This window comes from Phyllostomus hastatus, unplaced genomic scaffold (genome assembly GCF_019186645.2).
Source record: "Phyllostomus hastatus isolate PE091 unplaced genomic scaffold, TTU_PhHast_1.1 phas_contig_551, whole genome shotgun sequence".
Classification (NCBI taxonomy): Eukaryota; Metazoa; Chordata; class Mammalia; order Chiroptera; family Phyllostomidae; genus Phyllostomus; species Phyllostomus hastatus.
The window spans coordinates 3,879,889-3,903,912 of NW_025333909.1; the positions used below are offsets into that span (position 1 = coordinate 3,879,889).

Sequence of the window (24,024 nt, forward strand, 5' to 3'; positions counted from 1 at the left end):
AAAGGGAACTAATCTAGACAATAAAATAACCTTCATCCTTCAGGACATTGGAGTTCCTCAGAACCTTAACTGATCATAGCAAGTCGGTCAATTGGTGATTATTTTAAATAGCTTTAACACTAAATGCTTGAGTTGGCCACAGAAGTTGAGTTCAAGTTCGGCTAGATGGATACTATGGAGAAGACCAAAGGCTCCCTGTGTTAGTGAGTTGCAAAAATCTAGTGGCATCTGGACCTCCAGAAATCAGATTAATGGTTGACAGAAATACTATAAATGGTCTTAAGAGTACCTGATTTCCCTAATGAATGTTACCATAAAATGTGCCATATAGTCAAGTCAAAATATGCAACTTTTTTGCTCACTGGCAATTGATAAATGTTTCCCTCCCCTCAAGTCTGGGGACCTCATGTATGGATGAGGTTCAGATTGAATGCTGTTTGCTGGGAGAAATACAGTCATCTCAAAACCTAGCTTACACATGTATAAAATCTTATAGACAGGAGTTCCCTAGAGGTTATTTCTATTAGGCAAGTACATTATTGCAGTACTTTTCACTTTACTCTGTTCTGATTGGGGGCAGTCAAATAATATATTCTTTACCTACACCACATGAACAAAAAAGCATCCTTTGGGCCAAGTACTTTCCTTGGTTGAAGAGTACTTCTTATTCAGGGTTTGTATGGCCTAATCTAGACTAATGTGTTTTTTCTTCCATCCTTATTTTCTGGGCCTCTCAAGTTACAAACTCTGGCATGTGTTACTTGGAAGAGGGCTATTCTGCCTGAATTATAACCAATAAATTATGTACTGAAATCTTATGAATAACAGTATGCTTTATTGTCTGGAAGTGAAATATTTGTAACTGGAAAATGCCATATGATTTGTGGTTTCTTGGTCTAGGACCTTCCACAATTTGCAAAATTTATTACGTTTAGGGTTTTTGTTTTCCTTAAAGATTGACTCTGGTACTAGTCTCAGGGTTGTGTGTCTCTTGGCAGTTAGATTACCATTTTTTCCATCCTGCTTGGCAGCAGAGTTCATTAATTCCCCACCCCTCCATTTGTCATTTAAGAGATGAGACCCACATACAATGTGTTGAAGCTATGCTTGCAGAGCAAAAATCATTGCTATTTAGGAATAAAGTGAATTATGACCCTGATCATGTCTGTGAGATACCCTATTAATTCATTTTTGAGACTTTACTGCATTTATGGGGGTTCTTCAACAAAAAGAGGATGATCTATGACAACTGACACTGAGTATAATATTAGGCCTTAGAATTAAAAAATATTTGAATTATTGCCTTGTCTTTGTTATTAATTTAGCATATATGATGTTTTTGTCTTTGTTTTATGAACTGAAAAATGAAGGAGCTATTATACAATAGTTTCTCTTCCCTATAGTAATACCATGATTTATTTGTTATCATGTGGTGTGTGGTGGTTTTAGTTGCTCTAACAACTTAAAAATAGACTATATGAAAGTCGCTATTATACAGATTTGTGATGCTTTAATAATAATTTTTCATGTATCCAAAATTCCTCTTCTTGTCACATTGTCCTACTTTACACAAAGCTATTGTGTGAAATAGTTTTTCTCCATGATAACTAAAACTTTAGAATTTAAGTAATTGTATTTAGAAGACCTTGTTTATAATTTTTTTTCAGGTGGTCAGTTCTTGTAACTGAAAATACATATTCGGCTGCCTGCCACAATGAAAGCCAAATTCATGAGACAGATGCTGGGGCAAAAGGAAGGAAGGTTTATTCAGGTGCTATGACCTGGGGGAACAGTGGACTTCCATCTCAGAGAACATCTCCCTTTCCTGCTGAAGCCCGTGGTTCTTATAGGGACAGGGAGAAGAGGGTTTTTTTTAAATCCAATTATATTGCTAACTTTCAGAGCACTTGGGTCCTGTCCATTCATCTTTCTCACTTTTGGCTTGCTTGAGTCCTATCCATTCATCTTGCTAGCTTTGGTATGTTCAGCATAAGAACACCCTGGTACTCCGACTGATTGTCTACAGTAACATTCTGAACTTCCTACTTTTATAACGAGTAGCTACTCAATACAGAGGTCATGGCAAAACTGATGTAAGATCCATTTCTCTACTTTTCCATATTGCTTTTTATATACTACCTCCTTTAAGGAGCTGTATTGCACCTATCCAGATGAAGATCGCAATATGAGATAGTATGTTTTTAAAAGGAAAACTTTCATTTAAGTGAATTAAGCAGGATGGCTTAATGTATGCCATCTACATCCTCCCACTGCCTTACTCATGCTTTTTCTCCTTTACCTTAATGTTTACTAGTTACAGAAATCCTCAGTCTAAATTAGTAATTTTTCAATACTTTATTATTTCAATGTACAGACGAGATACATCAGAGACCAGCTTAGTGAAGTAGAAATTTTTTGTTAACACATTTGCAAATGGATACTGATAAAAACAATTGACAATTTCTTCTCTTAAGAAAACTGTAACTCTTCCTGGCTATTGTTTCTTTATAAATTATACAAAGAGGAAGTTCATTTTATTGTCTATCTGATCACAAACTGAAAAGTATGTGATTCAATGTGATTTGACTCTGGTTACCATATTGAGTAACAGAACATTCTTGAATACTTGCCTCTTGTGGCCAAGGGGACTGTGGAGAGTAATGTGCTAATGCTAGTGACATTTCAATCACTAGCATTAGGGTAACCCTTTACCCATATGGTGGGGTAAATGTCTTTGCTATTTAAAAAGAAAGTGATTTATGACCCTGATCATGTCAGTGAGGTAAGTCTATCAATTCATTTTAAGACTTTACTGAATTTAAGTGGATTATTCAACACACAGAGAGAGAGAGAGAGAGAGAGAGAGAGAGAGAGGGAGAGAGAAAAAATAGTATATGACAACTGATACTGAGTATAATATTATGCTTACAATTCAAAAATATTTCAATTCTCACCTAGGCCTTTTTACCAATTTTGTGTGTTTGTTATACTTAGCATTATTTAATATCTCAGGATATTGACTCTATCTCTTAAACTATAAGTTTGTGGCCACAGATGGTATTTTAATGAGAATATTTGATAAAAGAAGAATCTGAGCACTGTGATATGGTTAAGTATCTGAATGGTAAATATACTACTGTACAAATATTGGATAGGTAAACAAATTTAAGCTATAAAAATAAATCATGCATTTTGCCTGGACTGAGTCAGGTAGTAAATGGCCATAATTATAATGGAAATTGTAAGAGCAGGGCATTTGCCTTTTAGAACTGTCTTTATTGAGCTCTTCCTCAACTTCCTGTGAAGAGTAAGGAAACTTAATTCCTGGCAGATAATAGTCTTTAATACTGTTCCTACAGGTTTCTTTCTCATAGCTTAATATGGTCTTACTTTTGTTTCTATTTTGAGACAAAATAAAATAAAATAATAAATTAAAATAAAACTCTTTTACTTTCCTATAATTATTTTCTCCAGCTATGGAAGATTTGGATAGAACTGTTTTTGTCATTGATCAGTAATGGAACTACACTTGATATTCATGGTTCTTGCTGCATTAGTTAACCAAGATGACTTGGAAAAAGAGTTATTTTCTTTCTGTCAGACACACTAGGCATGTTTGATGAACTTCGTCATTTAGTTTCAAAGTTTCAGGTTCAAATCCAACATTTACTATGTTTGCTTCTGTCTGGTCAATTAGATATTGGTGAATATTAGTTCAAGCTAAATGACAACTAGGCTTGCATGCTACAGTTGACTGTCACCAGACCATCCACTGATTCTCCCCATCCTGTATAAAGAACAGTTAGTAAAGAAACTGCAGTATTTGAAAATAAATAAGAGGAAATACTCTTCCTTCAGTTTTTTAATCTCTTAAGAGATCAAATATTTTTACCCAAACTATTTAGCTTTGTCTCTAAAAATTATTGGCCAATAAAGATACCAGTACTTTCTCTTCCTATCTGTAATCCAAGTTTAATAAAAATTGAAGGAGAGGCAAGTGCCTTTGAAGCCAATGGGCAAAAGAGGTATGAAAGCATACTTGAACATAGATCAGAAGATTTATTTACCAGTCCTAGCTCCGCCAGTTACTACATAGATGACTCTAGGCAAGTTGTTCAACCTCTATGAATTTCTGCTTACTCTTGTGTCAACTAAGTATAATAATAACTGCTTCTCTTGTGACATTTGTGAATATCAAATAGGATAATATAAATTAAAATCCCTGAAAATTAGTATAAAAAAACTAAGAAAAATACATTATGATGTTTCTGAATTTAAGACAAATCATGAAAAAAAATACCAAAGCAATGTGCTGTAATAAATTTGGGTTTTGCACATGCCACCTAAAGAAGTTCTTTCTTAGAAAGTACCTCTTTGGTTGTTTACTAAGCATAGTCCTCCATAGCCTGCCTTAGATTTTATGGTAAGCACATCCTGCAGAGATCTACATTTTAGTAGTTAGTACTATTCTGAAATCACTGCATATTGAAAAAAAACACATGAAAGATCTTTATTCTGCTCCTATAGAAATATCAAGGTTGAAATAATGCATTCATATATTAGGGAAAGCTGATATTAGCTTCTAAGCCCAGAGATGAAAGTACATTGTTCATAATTGATATGCCCCCCACAATAGCCAGTTCAGAGAGTAACGATTCAGAAGAATGAGAGAATAGTTCTAATGCTGTGCTGTGATGCATTTAGCAGTATAAGACTTGTGAATTATAATTTGTTTTAACCTTATTTTTCTCACATTCTGTATAACAAAGCACTACCTTCCTACAGACAAGCAGGTAGCACAATACATGAAAAATGCCCCGCTTTCCCTGTTTAATAAGGTGCCATTAGTGACTTTGGAGATAGACTTCACAATTCTAATGACCTCATTTTGGATAACTTGATGAATCTATCTAAAGTCTTACCAAATTTACATGACCAGGATTCTATATCCCAGAATAAAATATTCTATTTTATTGAAGAGTCCACTAAAATTGAGACTTCTACTTTAATGTAACTTATGAGAAATGAAAATGACACATTTATAGTCAACAAATTCTCCACTATATCTTTCATTTCCACAGTCTCTATAGTTTCTTCAAGTACATTCTGATTATATATATATATTATATATTTATTATATATAATATATATATACAATTTCTTTAAATTTAATTATACTTCAGAAACATTGTGGTATTTTTGATCAACCTGGAACAATTTTCATATAAACTTACCTACAGCAGCATTCATATTTGTGCAACCATTGGGCACCACTACACTTGGAATCTACATTATCTATTTGGTAAAGAGAGCATTTAAAATGTTTTACTTGTTCAACATGAATATTAAAACTTCAAGCTAAAAGTTTTAAAAGATGAGATTGTACCATTTTCTTACTCTTTTTCTCCCATCTGCTAAACTGCCCCTATAGATTCATTTATTTTATGCTTCTTCCATAGCAATTTCAAAGGAAAAGAAAGGTTTTCTCATTCTCTTCAATCAAATAAATCTTAGAAAGAACATGTTTGTTTAATTAAATATAATGGTTTACAAAGTCTTTAAAATTCTGAAGGCCAGACTTCATATTACTCAGGACTGGGTTTTTGATATATAAGAGTGAATCTAACATATTTTATAAATTCAAAAAATTGTGTTGTCACCATAATGTTGTTCCAAATGTTACACAATTAATAAAGAACTTAGTATGCATTTCATGGTGTCTTCTTTGAGGTAGAGTGAGTTCTATGGCAAAAAATGTACGGCTTCTAGACATGTGTGCATATAGGTATGAAAGATGTAAATTATAGGTATGTATGACTTTGTATTTGAAACATTTTTTCAACTTCAAAGCTATCTAGATGGAGTACTCTCTGACTATGTGGTTCTATGCAAGGCAAAAACATCCCAGTGTCATCTGTGTCACAAAGCAGCATGAGCAAAAGTGAGCTGGATTGATAGGTACTACTATGTTAACTGGATAAGTAAACTTAAGGCTTAGTTTTTAAAAGCTGTTGAGAGTTTTAAAGAAATAACAGAAGGAGAATTGGAAGTGAAAATGGCATAGCTGGGGCAAAACTTACAAATAGGAACAAAAAGGTGAGTAAGGTATGCAAAGTAAGGCAGTATTCCCAAGTCAATAGTTCAGGAGTTAATATTTTGAAATGATAAGCAATAGGAAGCAATCAAGATGATCTGAGGTGTAAGATGAAATGAAATTGGCATGCTATATGAATAATCCGGTTGTACTTAGCATTAAGAGTGAAATATTAATAAATTTACTAAAAAAAGTTTTCTGTTTTCCCAGAGTCCACAGTTCATACCAAATAGATAATGAAATAGTCAACATACTAGCCTCAGACAAAAGATCAAATGACAGAGAGGTCTTAACGTTTACCAAGTAAGTTTTAAACTGGAGTTTTCTTGTCTATTTGTTTTGGTAAGATCTTTTCTTTTTTTTTTAATTGTTGTTCAAGTACAGCTGTCTCCATTTTCCCCCTACCACTGTTCCCTGCCCCACTGACCCCCACCTTCCGCCCTCAATTGCACCTCCCTTTGGTTTTGGTAACTTCTTTTCTAAACCTGTCACTGCATTGCTTTGGACAGGCTATAGAAGACAGAACAAACAAACAAACAAAAACTACTGCACTGCATGGTATGACCACCACAATGTAATCTGGGAAATTTTTCCTGTTATCAGATTACTAAATAAATTGCAACAATGTGGGCCTTGCTTCTCTTTTCCCTTCAAGAGCCATGGTCACTTTTGCAGGCCAGGCAAAGGCCCAAGTGCTTTCATGGACACTCCTATAAGGGCACATGTCTGAAAAAGTTTTAAATTTCTCATTAGATAAAAATCTCGGTTATGTAAAGGGCAGCAACACCCCTCAAAATAAAAACATCATGTACATTCTGAAATGTATAATGAAATATATTTTGGTATTAACGTACTTGCCTAATGAAGACTTAGATGTTACTAACAGCTGCCTCTCAACAGCTTTTAAATATGAAAAGGTTTCTCTCATACAGTTGAAAGCTTTGCAACAAGTGCCTTACCTTATTTTACTTTGCCTGTGTTCAGGGAACTGTCCTTTAGAAATGAAAACTGGTAGTTCTGATTTTAGAACAATGGAGAAATATCTTTGTCCCCTCTCCTCAAGGGCCTTGAAAGAATACAAAATCTTTAAGCAAAGATAAGTCTTTACTGACTGTTTGACTTTTGTGCTATTGACAAAGACAGAGTAAAATGAACAAAGTGGTAAAAACTCATCAGTTAAAAAGGTGATAAACCACCACCTACCTTTCTATTGTTATGAGTTTTTTTAATTTAACAAATATTATTAAGTGCCTACTGTGTGCCAAGAACTGTGGATATAGTGGTAAGCAAGACAAAGCTGTAGTCCCCATGGACTGTAGTCTAGTAGCAGAGTCATATTAATCACACAAATATGTAATTGTGTGAAATGAAAAGAGGAAATGTAGAACAGGAAATGTATTTTGTTTACAAAGTTGACTAAAAGTTAATTCCTTAAAATGTTAAGTAACATTGATTTTCATTAAAAACATAAATTATAAAAGGAAACCATATAATAGAAAACTTAACAAAAAACAATTGCCCGGTGAGTTCCTGAATCTACATTTTGATCACATGCTCACCGAGGGCAATATTTAGTTTGATTTTACAGGATAGCGAGTTTTTATATATGCCCATACCAAAAGAGGGGAAGAAAGAAGATGGTAATCCCTGGAAATATTGCTAGTTATATGAGGTCTGTCCAGAAAAAGTCCAGCCATTGTTAACAAGAACTGTTTGCATGACACTCATGTTACCTGGCAGCCAAGCAGAGTGGACTGGAATGAGCACGCATGAATAATGATAACTTCACTGTAGTAGTCATTGGGGGCGGTAGATGCCATTGTGTGAACTTGTGTGCCATGTGGCAGTCCCATTCAAAATGACTAAGTAGAGCAAGGAATCTGCATCCAATTTTGCATTAAGTTTGAATATTCCTCTGTGGAAACTATTCAGATGATTCATAAGGGCAGCTGATGATTGGCAGCTTCACCGCAACAATACACCTGCTCATGTATCATGTCTCATGCAGGGTTTTTTTTTTTTGACAAAACATCAAATCACCCAGGTGACTCAGCCCCCCGGCAGCCCACATTTGGCACCCTGTGACTCCTGGCTTTTCCCCAAACTAAAATCACCTTTGAAAGGGAAGAGATTAAAGACCGTCATGAGATTCAGGAAAATACAATGTGGCAACTGATGGCGATTGGGAGAACTGTGTGAGGTCCCAAGGTGCTTACTTTGAAGGGGACTGGGGAATCATTTTCCTATGTACAATGTTTCTTGTATCTTGTATCTTCTTCAGTAAATGTCTCTATTTTTCAAATTGCACAGCTGGGTACTTTCTGGACAGACCTCATATATGTCATTTCAGGAACTGAAATGACGTTTGAATTGACACAACGATTACTCTAATTCAGTTGTTCTCAACCTTGGCTATACATTGGAATCAGGTTGAGAGCTTTATAAAATATTGATATCTGGAACCCACTTTTAAAGATTTCAGAATTTGTCTGAGGTCATATCTGGGCATTATAGTCCCCCCAGATTATTCTAAAGTATAATCAAGACTGGTAAACACTGGTTTATCTATTTGATTATGTTGATAGCATTCACCAATGTTGACAATATTGACTTCCTGGATCCATGAAGTTAATAACTTGCCCTGAAGTAACTGAAGCCAGACCAAACCTTGAATATCCTTCAACCAGATACACATAGATAGATGTTCCAATGTAGTGTGGCAAGTATATTTTTCTTCCTAACACCTAAAATATTAAATATTTATCAAGCCTTTGGAAAAATTAAGTGCTTGTGAAAATGCCTTTTTTTTTACATTTCTGTGATATATAACTCTCACTTTGAGAGATTATGACAATAAAATGGAGGCAAGAGATGAAAGTATCATTAACTGCAAGGCTCTGAGATATTTCCTTGCAATGGCTTCCAGAGTGCAGGTGGGCAAGAGCTATGTTTGAATTGTTATGTGGTCCATGTATATTGAAAAAAGTAGTATCTACTGTTGCACACTTTGTACTCTCTCACACTACCCAATATCAGTACAGTTCCATTAAGCCAGTTTTGCTACAGATAGCTGGACATTTACATCTGTACATGACTCATCCTCAGTGGTGTGCTAGCCAGGAACAGTCTTACAAAGTAGAATACTGATAAATTTAACATTAGCACTCTTCACCTAGATAACAGTGACCAAACCAATCACGGAAATGCAAGTGGTAATGATCTCTGCAGCTCTGGGTGTTCTGGTGACTCATTTTAACTCTGTCTGTCTCCTAATTTCAACATATTGCTATATCTTCCTAGTTGTTCCATTCTATATGTGGGTGGAGGGTTGATTTGACTATTATGCCATCAAGGACATTGCTCCATCTCAGTTAGCATGCCCTCTGAAAATGTTTTAATTTCTCAACTTCCCAGTCATGAGGTTGACTATCACAGCTTACTAAAATAGTCATTAGAAATAAACCTAATAAGGACTCTCAAAAAGTGATCAAGGCCATGAGACCATGATATTTGAACCAAGCTAATGGAACTGGAATTATATATTGCAGAGAACAAAAGACTGGGAGAAGGAATATTAATGGAAGGGGACATACTTGCTAGCAGTCATAGGAGCAATGCTAAAAGCACCTGATGATTTTCTGCTAATACTTTAATGGGTTTAAGCAGCTACAGAAAAGATATGCTATAGTGATATTTAAATGTTTTATTAAAGGTGATATTAAAAGGCAATTAAAGGTGACCTCTCTCTTTCTATGTCTGGCCTATTTAGTATATATAACATGGACTTATTATATGTAGCCTGGAAGTCTAGTTATAATTGCTTTGTATCCAGGTCTCACTCTGGATTATGGGTTTCCTGCAAGCAAGAATACTTTGTACTTAGTTTTGTACTTCTGACACTAGCTTGGGTCAGGCACATAGTAGGCACTCATCAACTGAATAAATGAGTACATGAACAAAATAACAAATTCCAGCACTGGTTAGTTTTAGAAACTGGAAATGGTTTTTGAGAGAAAAATAAGAGCCTTACTTAGAGTATATTACCTGTAAACTTGAGGAGCAGGTTTGATTCTTACTTGAGCACTAGGAAGGAAGAGAATGAACTACAAGATCTTAGAATGTTCATTCACTCATTTAACAAATATTTACTAAACTCCTGTAGCTTCCAAGCAGTGTTCTAGGCACTTGTGGTATATCAAAAAGCATAATACACAAAACATCTCCCTCATATTGCCCACATTCTAGCAGGCAATAAAAATAAGTAAGTTATATTTGTGTTTCCCACTCTTACCTGCCCTTTGCTAGAATATCTGTGATATTTAAGTCTAGGTTTATGGACTTGGATAATACAACCATTTGATGAGGAAAAGTTGGAAGAGTTTTGAGGGCCAACAAAAGATGGTCAATGTAGTGTTCAGTATATATGTAAAAGAAGGGGAAGGATGGTCAAAGAACATGTATAAGGACCCACAGACAAAGGCAACTGTGGGGCAGAAGAGGATTGAATATGGGAGGTGGGGGTGGGTAGGCAGGGGAGAGTAATGGGGGAAAATGGGGACAACTGTAATTGAACAACAATGAAAAATAAAAATAAAAATAAATTTCTTGTTGCATTCCTGGGATAAAAAAATAACATATCCAAAATAAATTATTAAAAATAAAAATAAATTAAAATAAATCTGGATAGCCAGGTCCACAAGGAAAAGTTTTTACTAATCCAGCTATAAATGACACAAAACCTCAAGAAGAAATTTGACTTTGAGGATAAAGAGGAGAGAGCAGCACAATGAGGCACCTGAAAGAGGAGAGACAAAAGAAAGGAAGAGTACCTATTACCTCTAAGATTAAAGACAACATAGAAGAAAATACAAGAATAAGAGCAGAATTAAGTTTAGGACATTTGTATTGGTTGAATTCATAAGGGGATACTGTGTCCATTTCAACATCCCTGTTCCAGCAGGACATTGTCAGCTTTTTCTACTTCTGCTTTGCTCCCAAACTAGTGAGATAGAAAAATTTGATTTGCTCAAATGTTTTCAATTTCTGTGGTCAGTGAGAGCCCATGACCTAGCAGGGCACAGAGCTACTCTTGGTCAATCTGGAAACACTTTAACAGAACACATGGGGTTCCACGTCCAGACCCTCAAGAAATGGTCCAGGTGTGTGAAAGGTGATATCTGTGCAACGGACGTATGGAATGTGCCAGGGAATGTTTGCTCACTCTCCACTTGAATTAATCTAGGTGGTGTGTGCAATATGAAGGAGCACAAACTTAATCACACAGAACAGGGTAACATTCCTTGTTCCACTATGTGTGACCCTGAACAAGTTATTTAACTTTAGAGCCTCTATTTCACATATAGAGTGATAATAACAACTGACAGTTGAGATAATGCATGTAAAAATGGTTCAGTTTCCAATAATCTTTAAGAACGAAGATATCAAGCTTTCCCATCCAGGGAGCTCCTTTGCAGGTTACCAGATATTCTGCTCCCCACAGAAAGGTTTAATACAATTTCTGCTGACTTTGTTTGGTAGTCTGACAAAGTCATCAAATCATTATCTGAATGTGAATTCTCTATTTTTCTTTAACATTTTTTTCTAGCCTCAGAAACAATGCATAAAAATTAGAGCAATAAATACAAAGCAGAATAGCTAACATTAATTAAGCATGTACATGCATTTTCCATCTTATCATCAAGACAACCCCATGAAATATGCACACTTTTTAGCTTTCTGTAACATATAAGAAAATTGAGCTTAGAGAGAGAAAATAACACGAGGTCCCATGCCTTAATACATAGCAGATCTGTGATTTATATTCAATTCTCCTCATTTAGCAGAAAGTGAAAGTCCCCTATAGATTCACTCCATAGATTAGTTTGTCATTTGCCCTGCACAGAGTTGTACTGTGCATAAATTAACCTTTTTTGTTTTCTAAAAATGGATTCATATTATATATTCTCTTTTAAAATTTGCTCTCTTCAATTAAGAATATGTTGTAGACATCTCTCTTTATCTGTTCATATTTATTTACCCCATTTAAAAAATAACTATAGTATTCTTTATTATATCAATGAACTATATGGTATTTAAGTAATTCTAAATTATAATTCATGTCAATAAACATATTCACTTCCATACTGATGGACATTTAGGTTGCTTCTAATTTTCTCTGTTATAATCAATGATGCAATAAACACACTCATTTTTATGTCACTGTACACTTGTCTAAGTGGTTCTATAGAAAGAATAATATTCTAAAACTCCAATAGCACAGTAAATCTGTTTATCTTGTTAGATATTGCCAAATTGCTTTTCAAACTGTTGGTACCAGTCTAATATTCTGGCCATCCCCATGAAAGAGTGCCTCTTTTCCCATACTTTCACCAACAATGGGAAGCAACCACTAGGTTTTGCTTATTCCCGTGTATTATTAGCCAAATGTATTGTTTCTTCTGCAAGTTGTCTCCTGATTATTGCTTATTTTTTCATTGATTAATGTAAATTATGTTATTTATTTGTAGATACTACAATATACAATGAACATTTTATGGTATTTTCAAATGCTTTAGTTTTGTCTGTTTATTAAAATAATGAATTTTAACTGTAGAAAAATTTGAAAATTATAAAAATAACAAGTTCAAAAGAAAAATTTAATTGTTTTTAACTAACTGCAAACAAATATTAACAGTTCATGCTTATTTTACACACACATAATTGTAGAAACAAAATATAGGATCATTGAGAAAAATGGGAAATACAGAAAACTTAAAACATTAAACACTATATGTAAGTCCATTATATTTTTAATCTAATTGGGGTTATGACATGTACAGTTTAATATTCTTTATTGCTTAACATTGTATTCTAAACTTTTCCCAAGCCATTAAAGATTCTTCCAAAATTGTAATGAATTTTAACAGCTTTATTGAGAATTTGCAGAACATGAACTACACCCATTTAAAGCATACAATTCAATGATTTTTAGTATGTTCACAGAGTAGTGCAACCATTGTCATCAATTTTAGAATACTTACATAACCCCCAAAAGAAACCTTGTACCAGTTAGCAGTCACTACTCATTCATTCCTTCTTGTTTCCCAGCCCTAGGCAACAACTAATCTATTTCCTGACTATAAATTTGCCTATTTTTAAATGAAATTTTAATGCTGGCTTATTTGTTTCTTCCTACCAATATGATCACAGATACCTCCTTGATATCCTATAGATGGTACATGCTCAGGAAATGTAAACTTATGCCTAGTACAGTAGATATTTTATTACATGGTGTGCAATTTCATAGCTTTGGGTATACTATAGGTCAAATCCTGTCCTGAGGCAAAACATTTGCTTATGTCTTGGGGTTGAAGTCTGGAATATGAGTCAAGACTAGAGGCACTGAAGAGAAAGTCATCCATCCACACAAAAGTGACCCTGCTTCACCCTGAACTTCAGCTTGAAATAACTCATTCATGTGCCCCATTCATCCTATAGAAGACCTACCAAGTCTTCAAAGTCCACTTAAAATGCCATCTCCTCCTCAATGCCTTTCCTGACCCTGTGGGGATTTAATCCTTCATTCTCTTATGGTTTCATAGTACTTTAAATTCTTAATTATATCACCTTCCACATTAATTTTGGTTAAACCTAACAAACACTAAACACATACCAGGCCTTGACTTGGGTCCAAAATTACAAAGATGAAATTCACAGTACAAGATGCACGGTAGCCAGAACAAGGACTCTGGTACAGACTGTATAGGTTCCATTCCCAGTTCTGCTTCAAATTAGCTATGGAGCCTGAGGAAAGTTATCTACATTTCTTGATCCTTACCCTTGTCATTAGTAAGATGAGAATTAAATTAGTACTTTTCTTGTAGCCTTGTTATAAGGGTTAAGTAAAAGAGTGCCTGTAAGTAACCTAGCACAAGCCTGACACAAGTCAGTAATAAAATCTTTTGATGGAAGGAATTGAAATTAAATTGAAAGTCCATTCAGGACATGGTGAGGGGAAAGGCTGGCATGTCCAGCTGCCAAGGATCTTCTTAGGCATTGGGATATCAGTGGCTCTTGCTTAACTTTCCAAGTCAGTGGGGCAAATGGGTGGGAGCAGGAAACGTGAAATTTGGACAATGCATATGTATATCACATCCACCCACTCACAGTCACAACTCTTACTTCCTTTATTTTTTGTCACCTTAAGAACCAGAGCTCAAGAAACTTTGTTCAGTGAAAAAAAAAAATCTGGTGTCATAGACTTGTTCTATCTTTTTGTTTGTTTCCCATTCTGTGTGCATGCATGCAAGCAATGGATCCAGTCTTGATTTTCAAGTGTATTCTTTACTGTTACAGTAGAGTGATCAATTATATTGGCTTTATATTTTAGAGAGACAAACCAGGGCCCAGTAAAAACAGAAACAGCTCCAGTCTGCTAAGGGACTTCTTCCAAATACATTACTTAGGGTGACTGAGCACAGTCTGTAGAATTGGGGGATATAGCAGCATAAGTGACAGTGTGATGTATTGAAAATTAGTCTGAGTTTTAGTCCTGCCTCTGACACTGACCTTCATTGTGTGACCTTTAACAAATTCCATTTTCTCTCTAGGCTTCAGCTTTTCCCACCTGTACAGTTGAGGCAAAATGGGACCCATGGTTATCTCAAAGGGTTCTCTAGGGTTTAACTTTCTGTAGTTATAGGTATGGGCCTGGAATCAGTGGCAAAGAAGGGAGTAGAGTGTACTATAGGAACAGTTACTTCTCCATCTTTGACTCTCTGCTTCTTTCTCCACTGTCCTCTCCAAGCTCCAATGGCTTCATCATCACCTCTCTCTAAATTATTGTCAAAGATCTGACTTGGCATGCCCTCTTTTCTGAGCTCCATTCCCTACTACATACTCCCTAGGAAGATATCTCAATGCAAAAGTCCCATCACTTCTATTCTCATTTGGCTGGTCCCAAATTGTCTCCTGATAAAAATAGCTTCTTCCCCTCAGCATTTCTTGAGTTGTATTTGTGGCCTTACTTTTGCCCAAGCTATCCAGATCTACCACATGAGTGGTATCTGTGCATTTTATTTAGCCATCATTCATTCTGACACATACCCAAGTTCTAGCCATTCTTCCCCCAGTCTCTTGCATTTACTTTGTCTACCCTGATTTAACTGCCACCATCCTATAGTTACTCATTTGTTTCAAAAGCATCCAACTGGTCTCCCTGCTTCTACTCTGCCCCTCTAGAGTTTACCATAGACTAGTGAAGAAAATCCTTTCAAAACACAAATCTGATCATGCCATCCCTATGCTCAGATTCCTTTCATCATTTATCTCAGAGTAAAAGCTAAAGATCCTTTAAATGACCTACAAGACCCTACCCTCAACCATCCACTTTCTCATCACATCCTCTATCAATTTTCCACTTCACTCACTCTGTCAGCCATGCTCCCTCCTCAGAACCTTCCACTTACAGACCTCCATTTCTCGAATTGTCTTTCCCAAGATATCTGCCAAGCTTCCTCCCTCACTTCATTCAAATCTCTATTCAAATGTCATTTCCTCAGAGAGTGCATGGTACCTTAGTACACTCTGTATTAGTTTTATATCATTGTCATAACAGATTATCACAAATTTAGTGGCTTAAAACAACACAAATTTACCATCTCACAGTTCTAGAGTTCAGAAGTCTGCCATATATCTTATTGATCTAAAATCAAGATGTCAGCAGGGCTACATTCCTTTTTGGAAAGCTCTAGGGGATAATACAAATTTTTGTCCTTCTCAGCTTTTAGAGGCTGCCTTCCTCCATCTCCAAACCAGCAATGTTGTACCGCTCTGTGTTCTTTTCCCATAGTTAACATTTTCCTCTAACTCTGACTCTTCTATCTCTTCTATTTCTAAGAACCTTTGTGATTACATTGACACCACAAATATAATCCAAATTAATCTCTATGTTAAGGCCAATTGATTAGCATGAGTAATTCCATCTGTAAATTTAATTATCCTTTGCCATGTAAACTGTCATACTCACAGGGAATTAGCATGTGGGCATTTGGGGGAGTCCAGTATTCTGCCTACCACTGTTTCTGTCTTGTAGCATTGTTTTATTTTAACTTCATGATACTCATCACCACCTGACACATTATATACTATACATATATTTCTAATTAAATATGCATATAATAAAAGCAATCAAATTGTTTTGTGATTCTTGTTAAAACACTTCCCCCTCTTCATAGACAATAATTTCAAATGTTTTAACTGTTTTTTTTTTTGGAGAGGGTAACTCCATAACACTAAAAAACATGTTTATATTGCTAATCCTTCTTCTATATTCTATAGCAGATAAGAATCTAGCTCTCATTTGCTTCCACACTTCCTTTCATCTCAGTCCTGCACATGCACAATCATGAATATTTTCTGTCTTCCCATCTTTTCAATAAGTTCATGGATAATTTTGGTGGTGAAAAAAAGATTCAGTGTTTTTTGCTAGAACTTCATGGCTGAGCCAAATCATATATATTTTTACTTTTCTATATGTATCTGTTTGGTTTATTCATTTAATAATGACCATTTTTCATTAGAAAGTAATCAGCATAATATACATGTCTGTTTAGCTCACTACTATATCCCCAGTACCTAGAACAGTGCCAGAAACCTTGAAGGTACTTAATTTGCATTTGTTCAGTACCTACTATGTACCTACACTCATGCCTGTGGTCTTGCACCAGAACCTTGTATAATCAGGCTTAGCAGGGCCCTTAAGAATGAGCTAGGTGTATAATTTTTAAATCATCCAAGTCACAGATTCCTTTCAAGAAAATGACATGTTAGAATCCCAACAGGTCTAGCAGATAAAATCAGAGTTGTTTTACTTAATGTGGGTTTGAAGAGTTGAAACAAGTAGTATGTGGATGAATGTTTAAAAGTAGATTACTGAAGGAAAAAAAGAAGGCCAGGCTTATGATATTTGTTAATTTTTGTGCTATAAATATTCCCACCTTGGTCAATTTCAAGCTACCAACATGATGTTGTTGAATATGGATTTGGGAAAAAACATGTACGATCAGCTCTTGGGATTCAAGTTGGCTACAGCACCTCATTGGTTGAAATAGTCACCTACAACTCCCTTTCCCCATTCCCTCTGGATTACCCTTTACAATTATATCCTAAAGGACCCTAAGTATCTCTAGATATAGCTTAAAATCCATGAGTGAACATGATATCTTTAGGGTACAGATGGGAACACTGACGCCCAAAGGAGAGGATGAACCCAGCTCTCCTAATATCCATCCCAGTGTTTTTTTCCCATTGCATTTTGCTTCCAATAGCCTAATTAGTCTCCCATACCTCTACCTCCAATTTCTTTACCTTATTCCATTGGTATTTTAGCAACAAATTTGGCCCTAAATTACCTCTTTCAGAAGCAGCATGTCCCAGCTCCACTCTAAAACCCTCTATGGCTCCCATAGAAACCTATAAGATCAAGTTTAGGCATCTTAGCATGGTCTTCCAAATTCTCCACAATCTTGCAAAGCTTTTCCTCTCCTTACTTTTCTACATATACACCAAGCTAAAGTCTAACAGATTTTCTCCCTTTTCACCAGTTTCCTTGTCCATGTTGCTTCTGAGTCTGTCTGTCTGTCTGTCTGTCTGTCTGTCTGTCTGTCTGTCTCTCTCCCTCCCTCCCTCCCTCCTAATATTCCTTTCCCATCCCTTTTGCTTCTACAATACTGCCCAAATCTCAGGTTCCACCCCACACCACACTCTAGTTCCTCAGGAAAGCCTTCCTAGAACACTAAAGTCCATTGGGTTTGTTACCATCTCTCTACTCTCATTGTATAAATGAGTTTTTCATCCCCCTCCATTAATGTGTGAGGTTTGTTATTGTTATTTTGCTTTTAAACACATATGCCTATCTTTCTATGTATCTTTGAGTTAATGTTTATATGTGTGTGTCTCTGTGTTTATATGAATGTTTATATGCATATATGCATGTATTGTCTGCTTATGCTCTGCTTGGACATATGAGTTTGTGTTTCAATGTTTCTTTTTGTATGACTGTGCATATCTGTATATTTCTGTCTCTGTCACTGTTTTGTATGTCTGTGTATTGTGAGATGTATATCTCTGCATGTACATTTTGTATGTTATGTATAAATGTGTTAATATTTTATGCCTATGGCAGTTTTATACACATATGTACATCTATCTGTATGTTTTCATGTGTCCATGTGTATCTGTGCATCTATATTTATATGTGGCATTTCTGGTTTTATGTGTATGCATGTTCTCAAACTATTGCTTTCCATAAGGTACAGAGACACACAGGGTGGTCTTAACTAATGTTTTCATGGTAATGAATTGCTCCAATATGCCTTTTAAACCTTTTTCCAGGAAGGTGGGCTATGGAGATGGATGTAGGCACAAAGTTACAGTAACCTCTGGATACTGGAATTCAAAGTACATGGGTTGCTTTCTCTGATGTTCACCCACAATCAGTAAGTTTTTACCACATGCATACCATCATCCCAGGGAGCATTGTGGTTGAGAATAAAGAAAAGGTAAACTCTCTGGATTAAAGCAACTATGCATCTCCTTCTCCTCATCCCTGCAGCCATCTCATCTTTCTTGGTGCAGCTCATGTATAAACCCTAGGGAATGGAAGAGAAAGGTTCAGGCTTTAAAAACAAACCTACTTGAATTGGAAATCTCCTTTCTGACACTTGCCAGCTGCATGACCATGAACACGTCCCTTAGTGTCTCTAGACTTCAATTTTCCCCAACCAAAAAAAAAATGGTGAGGGAGATTCATAATGTCTCCCCTGCAAGATAAAGCCTAGAGATAATGCATCCAGCCCAAAGCAGAAGTACCATAAATGGTAGTTGTCATATCATTTTCTCTAGGAAGTATTTTCACACTACTCACTAAATGTTATTTGAACCACAAGGTTTAAAGTTCAATAATCCACTTTGTATCAGTGTGTACATGTGTGTGTCCATACATGTGTGTCTTGATTCTATATATACTAAAATATCACAAACACAGTGATCATATCTAAAATTTCCTCTTTCTACCTTAACGACATCCAGAGAATGTCTGGAAATGCTTTATAAGTGGTCATTAAAGATGTGAAGGAAGCAAAATAGTGTGGTGCTTAACAGTATCATTAGTAGAGACACACAGATATTAGATCTTGTCTAGGCATCTGCTATACACCTGAGTGATTTTACCATTCTAGTTCTCATTCTCACTAGTAGAATGGTCATTTATTCAATTAATTCATTTAAAATTATTGAGTATCTATTATATGTTAGGTACTGTTTTAGGCATGGAGGACATAGCAATGAACATGAAATACAAAATTTCCTGCTTTCATGGGTTTACATTCTAGAATGAGAGACAAACAGCAAACAAGCAACCAGTAAATATACACTATGTCAAGTAGTGGTGAATTTTACAAATAAAAAGTAAATCAGTGTAAGGGAGTAAAGAGTGACAGAAAAGACATAGGAGCAAATACAATAATATCCATCTGAAGCTGTAAGTATCAAATGAAATAATGCACAAAAAGTGCTTAGTACAGTGCCTGGAATACTAAAAGATTAAGAAATAGTAGTGCACTGCACATGTGGGAATATCCCAGAGATGGCATCCTGAGAATCGTGGGTCAGCCTTCTTTTCTCGAGGCTGTGTGGTAACTCCCCAGGCCATAAGGCAATGGTGTGTTCATCTGTGGCCCAGCCCAGTCAGGTGCACCTCTGAGCAGGTCCCAAGCCCCATTACCATTCAGTTCATGCTTGGCTCCAGGAATTAGTATATTGGGGGTAGCAGGAGAGCTTACCAGGTATGAGGCCCAAGGGCTGCCATCTGGGCAGCATGAGTCAGGTGCAGCCAGCTAGGAAACTGCGCAGCCTACCTGTGGACCCAACAGATGAGACATGCATGTCTCATAACATGGAGGGCCTGCTGCCACCAAAAATAAGGATTAATTGAAAAAAAAAGCAGACTTCCGGCAAGATGGAGGCATAGGTGGATGCACATATGCACCATACCTCCATGCACAACCAAGATCAGAACAACAATTTAGAGGCAGAATAACACCCAGAACTGATAGAAAATTTATCTGAATGGAAGTCGGACAGCCAGGAAGTTGAAATAGACCCGTTTATCCAGACCAGCAGGAGGGGTGGAGACAAGCAGCTGGGCTCGGGCTCGCGGTGCAGAGAACAGGGAGAATTGGGCACATAAGGCAACCAGAAGAGTGTAAGGCATCTGGAGCACAAAAGATCGCAGCGGGTGGACCCTGAGTACGCAAGCGGCAGCTGGCAGACCCAGTGAGGCTGCAATTATGGAACAGGGCAGAGCGCGCAACACAGGATCCCAGGGAAGGGACTGAGGTCCCACGGAGAACAGACCTACCGCCATTGTTCCCTCTCGACCCAGCCCTCACATACAACGTCACAATCTAGCGACTGGGGTGCCCAGCTCTGGTGAACACCTAAGGCTCCACCCCTCACCATAACAGGAGCGACCCAACCAAAAAAAAAAAGAGAGAGAGAGAGAGAGAGAGACGGCTCAAACAGAAGCACAAATCAGTACCCCAGAACTCATCCTTTTGAGCAACCAAGAGATAGCTAACCTATCAGATGCACAGTTCAAAACACTGGTGATCAGGAAGCTCAAAGAATTGGTTGATTTTGGTCGCAAATTAGATGAAAAAATGCAGGTTACCATAAAAGAAATGAAGGAAAATGCACAGGGAACCAACAGTGATGGGAAGGAAACTAGGACTCAAAACAATAGAGTGGACCAGAAGGAAGAAAGAAACAACCAAATAGGAAAGAACGGAGAAATAAGAATTCAAAAAAACAAGGAGAAGCTTAGGAACCTCCAGGATATCTTTAAATGTTCCAACATCCGAATTATAGGGGTACCAGAAGGGGAAGAGGTAGAGCAACAGATTGAAAATGTATTTGAACAAATAATAAAGGAGAACTTCCCCATTCTGGCAAGGAAAATAGACTTCCAGGAAGTCCAGGAAGCTCAGAGAGTCCCAAAGAAGTTGGACCCAAGGAGGAACACACAAAGGCACATCATAATTACATTAACCAAGGTAAAAATGAAGGAGAGAATCCTAGAAGCAGCAAGAGATAAGGGGACAGTCACCTACAAAGGAGTTCCCGTCAGACTGTCAGCTGATTTCTCAAAACAGATCTTACAGGCAAGAAGGGGCTGGAAAGAAGTATTCCAAGTCATGAAGGACAAGGACCTATATCCCAGATTACTCTATCCAGCAAAGCTTTCATTTAGAATGGAAGGGCAGATAAAGTGCTTCTCAGATAAGGTCAAGTTAAAGGAGTTCATCATCACCAAGCTCTTATTTTATGAAATGTTAAAGGGACTTATCTAAGAAAAGAAGATTAAAAAAAACATGTATAGTAAAAGGACAGCAAACTCACAATTATTAACAACCACACCTAAAGCAAAACCAAAAGAAACTAAGCAAACAACTAGAACAGGAACAGAACCACAAAAATGGAGATCACATGGAGGGTTATCAACAGGGGAGTGGGAGGAGGAGAGAGGGGAAAAAGGTACAGAGAATAAGTAGTATAGATTGTAGGTAGGAACTAGACAGGGGGAGGGTAAGAATAGTATGAGAAATGTAGAAGCTGAAGAACTTATAAGTATGACACATAGATATGAACTAAAGGGGGGGAAGTGAGTGGGAGAGGGTCTACGGAGTGGAAGGGAGTGAAGGGGGGAACTGGGACAACTGTAATAGCATAATCAATAAAATATATTTTAAAAAAGAAAAAAAAACAAGGATTAATTTAGAAGATAATGTACAGTGTGTCCATGAGTAAAACTCTAAAAGCAAAGAGAAGTCATTTTGATGCATCACTGGCTTATTTAACTCAGAAATTTATGGATATTTACAGAAATGCTCCTGGATGTATTTTTAGATCTTTTGACATAAATAAGGTTGCAACAAAACTGGGAGTATGAAAATGAAGAATATATGACATCACCAATGTATTAAGTGGAGTTGGCCTGGTTATAAAACAATCTAAGAACCACATTTGATGACTAGGATCTGATCTCAGCAATTTGGGAGCAGTTTCCCAACAGAAGAAGTTCTAGGAGGAACTTTCTGACTTACCAATGATGGAAGATGCTGTGGATGAGTCCATTAAAAATTGTGCTCAGCTGTTGAGTTAACAGATGACAATAAAAATATAAAAGGACTAGCATGTATAACATATCAAGATCATCATAGCATTGGAGACTTCCGTGAACAGATGTTATTGCAGTTAAAGTTTCAGCAGAAACTAGACTGGATATTCCAGCTCCCAGAGAAGACTCTATCATGGTACATATGTGGAGCACCAAAGGTTCCATTGATGTCTATTTGTGTGAAAGGGAACAGGATTGCTCAAGTAACAAGGTGTATGAAGGTGTACGGACCTTTTCATCTAAAAGCAAACACCCAGAACACCATGATAAAAAAGAAAATCCTCCACAGGAAAGTGAAGAATTGCTTGAAGTGATATTTGTCTTTCACTGACAGGCTTATTTCACTTAGCATAATAGTTTCCAGTCACTTATAAGGAGAATCTAATGAACAAAATTAGCTAACTAGCAAAACTGAACTGAAGATGTGGAAACATGGAACAGACTGACAGTCGCCAGAGGAGAGAGGGCAGGAGGAAGAGTAGAAAGAGGAAGGGAGTAGTCAAAGAACATGTATGAATGACTCATGGACATGAACAAAAGGGTGGGGATTGACTGGGAGCGAGGGGTGGAATGGGCGGAGGAAGGCAAAGGGGGAAAAATTGGGAAAACTGTAACAGAATGAACAAGAATAATACAAAATAAAAAAAAATAATTTCTTGAAGTGAGAGCAATTCACTTGATTTGAGAATTCGTGTAGTCAATTTTTTTTTAACATCCCATATGGAAGTTCAAATGAATGACCCCTGAAGTTCCCTCATTCTCAGTGGCAGCATTAAGGCCAATAGTTCTTTGAGTAGTTCAGTACTTAGAGTACTGGATAATTATGGTTTCCACATTTAAAAACAACTCATTTTATAATCGTTTACTGCTTTTTGTCAGTGAAATAGACATCCCGACTACTGAAATAACTTCATCACAAAGGGTATCACTAAAACAAATGCTGAGACCTGAAATGGATAGTTTTTCACGGACTCTGTCCCTTCCTTCAAGAATCACATGTCATTATCACAAAAGCCAAACAACATATATGTATAACCCATAGACACAGACAACAGTGTGATATGGCCTGAGGGAAAAGGGAGCAAGGGCTGAATGGAGGGGGACAAGGGGGAAAAATGGGGACATCTATAATAGTGTAAACAATAAAAATTAAGTTAAAAAATAAATTCTTACACAGTTCATATCTGTAATTAGCTGTTGTGCATTGGATGGGTGTACACACGAATATAAATGTGATGTCTTTGTATACATCAGTACAATGTTTAGGTAACTTATGGCATATGTTTATGTGCAACTTTTCACCACTGTATAGCCAAAACAATGCATATATGGAAAGTAGCAAATTATGTAATTTCTGTAGTATCTATAACTTATTAGATTCCTGTGAATAAGGGTTATGGTAGAGTTTTTTCCTAATTTCTACATGTAGAAGTATCGTAAATATGCTGTCTCATTAAAGTTCATGGATTTAATTAAAGAATTTTAGTATGATTCCCAGTGCTAAACTTGGATTTCAAGCTACTTGCAGTTATTGGGACTGAGCAGACTGGTGGCATGCCCCAAGCCTTTAGGGGCAAATGTAGAAATGCCATAAGATACTGGCTTAATTGATTACAACACATGAATTCAATGATAGTAACAATTGGAAACTATTTTAACCTTTTTGCCAGCAGATTATGTATTTCTGTATGCA

At 36.5% G+C, this 24,024-nt stretch overlaps 1 pseudogene; it reads left to right on the forward strand.

Annotated features, from left to right (window-relative positions):
- Nucleotides 1-21,925: 21,925 nt before the first annotated feature.
- On the forward strand, nt 21,926-22,662 carry LOC123824254 (annotated as a pseudogene).
- Nucleotides 22,663-24,024: the final 1,362 nt, after the last annotated feature.